Source organism: Trachypithecus francoisi, unplaced genomic scaffold, assembly GCF_009764315.1.
Source record: "Trachypithecus francoisi isolate TF-2019V2 unplaced genomic scaffold, Tfra_2.0 Lachesis_group0, whole genome shotgun sequence".
Lineage (NCBI taxonomy): Eukaryota > Metazoa > Chordata > Mammalia > Primates > Cercopithecidae > Trachypithecus > Trachypithecus francoisi.
The window spans coordinates 2,349,784-2,359,235 of record NW_022681453.1 but is presented as its reverse complement, the minus strand read 5'-3'; the positions used below and the strand labels follow the sequence as shown (position 1 = coordinate 2,359,235).

General features: G+C 40.7%; 1 long non-coding RNA gene across 1 annotated transcript in view; it reads left to right on the top strand.

Moving 5' to 3' along the window:
• Positions 1 to 9,452, top strand: part of LOC117079064 — a 68,070-nt gene that overhangs the window by 982 nt on the left and 57,636 nt on the right. The window lies entirely within an intron of this gene.

Sequence of the window (9,452 nt, the reverse complement as noted above, 5' to 3'; positions counted from 1 at the left end):
ATCTGAGCATAGCTGACCTAAATTCTCAGATCCATCTCCTCAAACTCCTTTTACCAAGATGTGCAGTATTGATTGTACTGGTCCTTTCCTCAAAATCAAGTGGGTCTGAATCATGTATTTGACCACTACCACGCCCAGCCATGAGCACCATCCCTGATTGTAACCCACACATTTGCATCAAGACTGTAAACGTGGCCGACCATTTCTTTTTGTTTATTCTTTGGCCTGACTGCTTCTTCCGTGTAGCCTTTTTCTGCAAAATTACTTATGATAGTTTGAAGGTTCTCTGAAAATAATAGGGGTGAATATAGAGATCAAAATGGGTGTGCAACAAAAGTAAGTATAGATAGTAGCAGTGTAAGTCAAGGACTTAGTTGGCACTGCATAAATAATCAGATCTAAATTACAATAATCAGACCTAAATTATGGTTGAGATTGTTTTCCTGGTTCCAGCCTTGGCGGGTAGCTGTGTCCTTTGCAGAGGGTAAAGTGGTTGCTGCCCTGCTGCACGCCTTTATTACAACCATTCTTCACCCCACCTGGGCTGACAGTTCACCTCACTAAGTCAAGGAGGTCCATTAATAACAAAACCAGACAGGTTTCACTGCAGATAGGTTAGTATACTGAAAAAATAGACCTTTTATTTGGAAGAATGCTTTAGGGCATCAATATTATATTTTACAAATTCTGTTTCTTAAAATTTTAGAAAAGTTGTATTTCAATACTGATTTTTAAAATGTTTTGAATGTCCTTTGAGTAACCAACAGGTATATGTGCTCATAGCTGCCAAAACCTCCCTGGAATGCAAAGCAGAGCCATGGACAACAGATTGGGGTAAGAAATTCTCCTAAACGAAGTGAGACAAAAAGGTCCAAAACCTTTACGAGATTATTTCCTTTGAAGCAGTCTCCTTTTTCTTTATGTAGCATTTATCAGCTTGTGATTGAGTCATCTATTGCTGCAGAGCAAACTCTCCCAAAATATAGTTGCTTGCAAAAATATCAATTTAGTATTTCTCATAATTCTGAAGGTTGGTTATGTGGTTCCTCTCTGGTTTTGATTGGACTCATTCATATAGATACATTCAGCTGTAGCAGGGGTTGGCCAAATTTTCTGTAAAACAGGATCAGATAGTAAATATGTTAGAGTTTGTGTCTGTCACTATTCTTCTTTTTTATTTATTTTTTATAAGCTATTAAAAACCCAAAGCTCAAAGCCATACAAAAGCAGGCTATGGCCTACGGGCTGTAGTTTGCTGCTCCCTGAACTAGAGAATCAGCTGAGCTGAAAGTCCAAGGTGGCCTCACTCATGCCTCTGCTGTCAGCTCCGTGTGGCCTCTCATCCTGCAGTAGGTTATGTTTTTGGTCTGTGGGCAACATCCAGAAAACAGCAGGCAGAAGCTGTAAAATTTCTTAAGGCCTAGGCTTGGGAGTCACACAAGGTCATATACACCAAATTCTGCAGATCAAAGCAAATTGCGAGGGCCTCTCCAAATCCAAGGGACAGGCAAATATACTCTACCTCTTGATGGAAGGAGCTGCAGATAACGTGGCCAGAACTAGCTAAACTAAGTGGCAGGAACTTTATTCTTGAAAGTCAGTCATCAAACTTCAAATATATGATATCTGATGGCAGCTGTTGTTCTTCCTCACTTCTCTCCCCAAACTACCCAAACCTATTTATAATTCTATGAGCACTCACTTGCCTCAGGACTTGTTTACAGGTGTCTCTGCCATGAAATTATCAGCAACCTGAGGGAAGAGACAGGCCCTACCGCACTGCCTTGCTGTAATATATCTTCAATAGATATATATGGAATTTAGTTGAATAGCCTTACTGAGGTTTAAAGTCAGGTTATTTGCTTACTTTACAAAAGCAAAATAAATGTAAGAATCCTGCACTATCTACAAATTCCAGAAGAAAAGCATGCATCAAAGAGTTACGTTTCACACTCAGATACTGTCTGATCAATCAGATGGAAAACTTCTTAGCAATTTTCCAAACATATAATCAAGAGTTAGGAAGCCATATGCCTAATGATAAATTTGAACTAGCAATCACTTTTAAGGGTATATTACATTTTAACCTTAAATTTGTCTGCAGAAGAAAATCGAAATGTAACAGTTCTTTCATAATATGTGCTATATATGTTTCAAGGCAGATGTGATTCTGGACAGGGTTTCTAATATACAGGAAATGCTTCTACTAATTGTTCAGTTGAATTTTTCAATATGCATTTTCTCCAAAGTCTTACTGTGACTGTCTTCTTCCACTTGATGGAAAGCTTTGACAATTTACTATGCTTAGAAGCAGCTGGGGTGTATTTCTAATTGATGATTTGTTATCTTATATTTCTTACTTGACTATCCACATCTTTCATTCTCTTCAGCATTTTCCTTTAGCACTTCCTGTCTTAATGAATTTGATATATGACACTGCCTTTATGCAAATGCAGACAATATCTTCAGCCTTTCTTCTGCCTCCCTCCTTCAGATTACAAATACATGGAAGAGTCATGCTAGTAACACATATGTGACACTTAAACGTTAATACAGTATATTCACATACACTATATCAGTTGATTATTAATATACCAGTACCGTGGAGGTAGATACTGTCATTAATGTCATTTGGCAGGTAGGGAAACTGGCGAACAAATGTCTCAGAGATACTTCAAACTTAACATGCCTAGGCCAACCTCAGTACCTTCCCATAAAGTCTGCTTATTCTCCTGGATTCCTGATTTGGATAAAGCAGCTCCATTTATCACTCATCCAAGTTCAGCTCTCACTTCATCCATCTCTCTATTCCACATGTCCAGTCAGTCACCAAGTCCCTGTGGATTCTCTCTCTTTCTCTCTCCCTCTCCTCTCTGAGATGCCTGCAGCCAAGAAAGCCTCATTCTTTATCTAGGTTTGTATCAGAGCTTTCTGTCTGCTCCCCTGACTTCCAAGTTGCCCTTCAGGTCCTTCCTATTACCACTAGGCTGTCTTCCTCAAACCCAGATCTTGTCAGGCATTCCTATGTTAAATTGATCAGGGGCTTCCCACAGGGCACAATCCAAAGGGCTACAGAACCTTTTGTAATCTGCCTCAGCCTACCAGCTCCGGCCATGCATGCATTTTCTTTTTTTTTTTTTTTTTTTTTTTTTGAGACGGAGTCTCGCTCTGTCGCCCAGGCTGGAGTGCAGTGGCCGGATCTCAGCTCACTGCAAGCTCCGCCTCCCGGGTTACGCCATTCTCCCGCCTCAGCCTCCCGAGTAGCTGGGACTACAGGCGCCCGCCACCTCGCCCGGCTAGTTTTTTGTAATTTTTTTTTTTTAGTAGAGACGGGGTTTCACCGTGTTAGCCAGGATGGTCTCGATCTCCTGACCTCGTGATCCGCCCGTCTCGGCCTCCCAAAGTGCTGGGATTACAGGCTTGAGCCACCGCGCCCGGCCCATGCATGCATTTTCATGCGCTGTCATTGTACCCACTGTTACCTCAGAGTACAGTTTTATTCTCTGAGTCCCTCCATCCAAGAACCACACCCATCTGACTCATCCAAGTCCCAAAACCACTACAACAATGCTTCTCAAACCTAAATGTGCATGGGAATCACTGGAGAATCTTATTAAAAGCAGATTCTGATTCATCAGTTCCTGGATAGGGCTGGAGACTCTGCCAATTTATTTATTTATTTATTTATTTATTTATTTTTTTTTTTGTGAGACAGTGTCTCGCTCTATCGCCCAGGCTGGAGTGCAGTGGTGCGATCACAGCTCACTGCAAACTCTGCCTCCCGGGTTCATGCCATTCTCCTGCCTCAGCCTCCCGAGTAGCTGGGACTACAGGTGCCCGCCACAATGCCCGGCTAATTTTTTTGTATTTTTAGTAGAGACGAGGTTTCACCGTGTTAGCCAGGATGGTCTCGATCTCCTGACCTCATGATCTGCCCGCTTCGGCCTCCCAAAGTGCTGGGATTACAGGTGTGAGCCACTATGCCTAGCCTGACTCTGCCTATTAACAAACCAACTGTGCAGGGCACGGTGACTCATGCCTGTAATCTCAGCACTTTGGGAGGCTGAGGTGGGCAGATAGCTTGAGCTTCTGAGTTCAAGACCAGCCTGGGCAACATAGCGAAACCCCACCTTTACTAAAAATACAAAATTAGCCTGGCATGGTGGCATGCACCTGTAGTCCCAGCTACTCAGGAGGCTGAGCTGGAAGGATTGCTTGAGCTTGGGAGGTTGAGGCTGCAGTGAGCTGTGATTGGACCACTGCACTCCAGCCTGGGTGACAGAGCACCACCTTGTCTCAAGACGAAAAGAAAAAGAGACAACCCACCAATTGGTGATAGGATATTGCTGGTTATTAGACTGCAATTTGGGTAGCAAGAGTATAGAGCTGCACTGTTCAATAGAACTTTCTCCAATGATAAAAATGCTCTTAGGTGTTTTCTGATATTGTAGACACTAATGACATGTACCTATTGAATACTCGAAATGTAGCTAATGAGACTGAAGAACTGAATTTTAAATTTTACTTAGTTTAAATTTCAGTAGGTACATGTGACTAAGTGGCCACCATGTTGAACAGTGCAAATGTATAGGAATCCCTTTTCATCCTCCAAAACTCATTCAGAATTCTGGTTTTCAATCCAGCATGTAAGACTTAAAATTCACCATTCCATCCTAATAACAAGTAAAAAGCTAAACAAACTTGAAAATACTTAACTCTTCATATATTTTTTGGAAAAGTGAGGTTATGGGGCAAACCGCATCTCCCAAACTGGAGAGACAGACAGGTAGACACAAAGAATTACAGAATTAAAAGAAAAGAAAAAAAATGACATTTTGAGCTGGACAAATAAAACCAAACAACAAAACAAACAGAAAACACAAAGAATTATAATTTACCAGAACAGAAAACCATGAGCTGAGACCTCTATAGGAACCAGTGCTGGGGTAGGAAAACCTAAACTGTTAAATGATGAATTGCTAAAAGTTCTGTGTGGGCAAGTCTGAGAGTTAAAAACTTCAGGGGGACCTAGTCATGGTGGGTGGAACCCATACTTTTTGTGTGTTTTAACTCCTGGAGTTCTATCAGGTTCACATGGTGAATATCAGAGAAAATTCCCCCAGTGCTTCCAGCATGGGGAGGGGAAAAGAAACCATTTTTAAATGTGCCAGAACATTCTGTTCTTCTTAACAATAGCTATCCTCAGAAGAAAGTAGCTGAGTGTAACCTAGCCTGCTGGGGTTTTATCAGAGCATAACTGACCTGGGGGAAGGGAAATACCCAACTCCATACCCTCTAGACTTCCACATACGAGAAGGGAAATACCCAAATCCAGCCCACTCTAGCTATCCTATCCTATGTAACATGTTGGGGGTGAGTATAGGGGTAAAGAACTGAGAGGCACTTGTGAAGTTCATGCTCCAGAGGCACAGACTCACTAAAAGACTGAGACTTAATCACAGGACTGCAGAAAGCTCCCCCACCTATACATACACCTTAACATCACATTACTAAAGGAACATCATGACAGTTTCTTTAACCGAGTACATTATGTCCAGTTATCAAAAAAAAAAATTACCGGGTATACTAAAAGGAAAAACACAGTTTGAAGAGATAGTACAAGCATCAGAACCAAATTCAAGATATGGTAGAGCTGTTGGTATTAGACCATGAATTTAAAATAACTATGATTAATTTACTAAGAGCTTTAACACATAAAGTAGATAGCATGAAAAGACCGATAGGTAACGTTAGCAGAGAAATAGATAATTTAATAAGGAACCAAAAAAGATGGTAGAGATCAAAAGCACTGTAGCAGAAATGAAGAATGCCTGTGATGGTCTTATTAGTAGACGGGACACAACTGAAGAAAAAAGTCTCTGAACATGAAGCTATCTCAATAGAAACTATCCAAACTGAAAAACGGAAAAGACTGAAAAAAAACCCACCCAGAACAGAGTATACAAGAGCTGTGGCTCAACTACAAAAGGTGCAACATGTGTAATGGGAATAACCAAGAGAAGAAAAAGAGAAACAAAAGAAATATTTGAAACAATAATGACAAAATTTCCCCTAAATTAATGTCAGACAGCAAACCACAAGTCCAGAAAGCTGAGAGAACACCAAGCAGAATAAATGTAAAAAACACCCACACCTAAGCACAATGTATTCAAACTACAAAAAAATCAAAGATAGAGAAAAAATTTGGAAAGAAGTCATTGAAATAAAACCCCCCTTATCTATAGAGGAGCAAGGATAAGAATTACACCTGGTTTTTCCTCAGAAACCATGCAAGCAAAAAAAGTAGAGTGAAATATTTAAAGTGTTGAGAGAAAAACCAAACAAGCTAGAATTCTGCAACATGTGAAATTATCCTTCAAAAGGAAAAAAAAATTGAGGGAGTTTGTTTCCAGTAGACTGCTTTGGAAGAAATGTGAAAAAAAAAAATTCATTTAGAGAGAAGGAAAATAATATCAGTCAGAAATTTGGATCCATGTAAAGAATAGCAATGGAGAAGGAATAAATGAAGATAAAAATAAAAACATTCTGGCATGGTTTGAATCTGTGTTCCCACCAAAATCTCATGTTGAAATGTTATCCCCAATGCTGGAGGTGAGGCCTGGTGGGAGGCAATTGGATCATGAGTGGTTTCTCATAGCTTAACATCATCGCCCCCTTGGTGCTGTCATTGCAATAGTGAGCTCTCATGAAATCTGGTCATTTAATAGTGTGTGACACCTCACTCCCCAGTGCTCCCACGCCTACCAACACTTCCTCCTGCTCTGGCCATGTGAAGAATTGGCTTCCCATTCGCCTTCCACCATGATTGTAAGATTCCTGAGGCCTCCCCAGAAACTGAGCAGATGCTGCCATGCTTCCTGTACAGCCTGTGGAACCGTGAGCCAGTTAAACCTCTTTGCTTTATATATTGCCCAGTTTTAGGTATTTCTTTATGGCAGTGTGATAACCAACTAATATATATTCTTTTTTTAGTTCTCAATGGATCTGACAGATAACAGTTTGTTCAAGCTAGTAATAATATATTTGATTATGTATGTTTGTGTATAGCTATATATAACTGAAATGAATGAAAGCAATGACACAAGGATAGGATGGAGAAATGAGTATTATTTTGTTATTACAAGGTATTCACACTACCCATGAAGTGGTATTGTGTTATTTGAAAGATAACTTGAATTTGTTTTAAATGTATATTGCAAACTCTAGGACACCCACTAAAACAAGTTTTAAGAAAATATAACTGTTGGGCATGGTGGCTCACACCTATAATCCCAGCACTTTGGGAGGCTGAGGTGGGCGGATCACGAGGTCAGGAGTTTGAGACCAGCCTGACCAACATGGTGAAACCCTGTCTCTACTAAAAATATGAAAATTAGCCAGGCATGGTGGCACACACCTGTAATCCCAGCTACTCAGGAGGCTGAGGCAGGAGAATCGCTTGAACCCAGGAGGTGGAGGTTGCAGTGAGCTGAGTTAGTGCCACCACACTCCAGCCTGGGCGACAGAGTGAGACTCCATCTCAAAAATAAATAAATAAAATAAATATAACTGATATGCTAAGAAAGGAAAGAAGATGGAGTCTTTTAAAATGCTTAGTGAAAATCACAAAGGGCAGAAAATGTGGAGGACAAAAAATAGGAACAAAGAACAAGGGTGATGATATAGTTTGGATATTCATTTCCTTCAAATGTCATGTTGAAATTTGATTCCCAATGTTGGAGGTGGGGCCTTGTGGGAGGTATTTGGGTCATGGAGGCAGATCACTCATAAATGGCTTGGTTCCATTCCTATAGTAATAAGTGAATTCTCAGATCTCTAATTCATGTGAGAGCTGGTTTAAGACAATGTGACATCCCTCTCTCACTTGCTCCCTCTCTTGCCATATGATGCCAGCTCCACTTCCCCTTCCACCATGACTGGAAGTTTCCTGAAGCCCTAGTCAGAAGCAGATGTTGGCATGATGCTGCTTGTACAACCTGCAAACTTGTAAGCCAAATAAACCTCTTTTCTTTATAAATTACCCAGCCTCAGGTATTGTTTTATAGCAATACCCATGGATTAAGAGGGGACAAGGAGAAAACAGTAACAAATATGAACTGGGAGCAGTGACTCACACCTGTAATCCCAGCACTTTGGAAGCCTGAAGCCAGAGGATCACGTGAGGACAGGAGTTTGAGACCAGCCTGGCCAACATGGTAAAACCCCATCTCTACTAAAAATATAAAAGTTAGGTTTGGTGGTACACTCCTGTAATCCCAGCTACTCGGGTGAGGCAGGAAAATCACTTGAACCTGGAAGGCAAAGGCTACGGTGAGCCGAGACCACACTACTGTGCTCCAGCCTGGATAACAGAGCAAAACTCCATCTCAAAAAAGTGAAAAAGCAGTAACGAATATGGAAGATATTAATCCAACTATATCAGTAATCACTTTGAAAGTCCATGGTCTAAATGCACCAATTAAAAAACAGACATTGTCCAAGTGAATCAAAAGATAAGACCCAATTATTTTTCACCAAAAAAAATTTTTTTTAAAAATATAAATGTATAAATTAAAAGTAGATGGATAGGGAAAGATATACTATGGTAACACCAATTTTACAAAAGTAGGGTAGCTACAATAATTTCAGACAGAGCAGACTTCAGAGCAAGGAAAGTCACCAAGGATAAACAATGACATAATTCCTTTTTTTTTTTTTTTTTTTAGAAGGAGTCTTGCACTGTCGCCCAGGCTGGAGTGCAGTGGCGCAATCTCGGCTCACTGCAAGCTCCACCTCTGGGGTTTGTGCCATTCTCCTGCCTCAGCCTCCTGAGTAGCTGGGACTACAGGTGCCCATCACCACGCTTGCCTAATTTTCATATTTTTAGTAGAGACGGGGTTTCACCATGTTAGCCAGGCTGGTCTCGAACTCCTGACGTCGTGATCCGCCCACCTCAGCCTCCCAAAGTACGGGATTACAGGCGTGAACCACAGTGCCCAGCCAAGACGTAACAATTCTTAATGTGAATACACTTAAAAACAGAGCATAAAAATACGGGAGACAAAAACTGATAGGATGACAAGAAGAAATAGATGAATCCACCATGATAGTTGGAGACTTCATCATTTCTTTAGCAGATGTGGACACATTCCACAGGTAGAAAATCAGACTATAGTGGAACTCAACAACACCGTCAATCAACTGGATATAGTGGACATCTATAGACTGTCTCATCCAGTAACAGCAGAATACACATTTTTCTTAATCTCACATAGAACATTCTGCAAGATAGGTCACATTCTTGGCCATAAAACACACCATAACACAGTTAAAAGAATAAAAAACATACAATGTCTGCCCTTAGACCACAGTGGAATTAAAATAGAAATCACTACCAGAAAGATAGCTGGAGAATCTCCAAATACTTGGAGATTAAACAACATGCTTCAAAA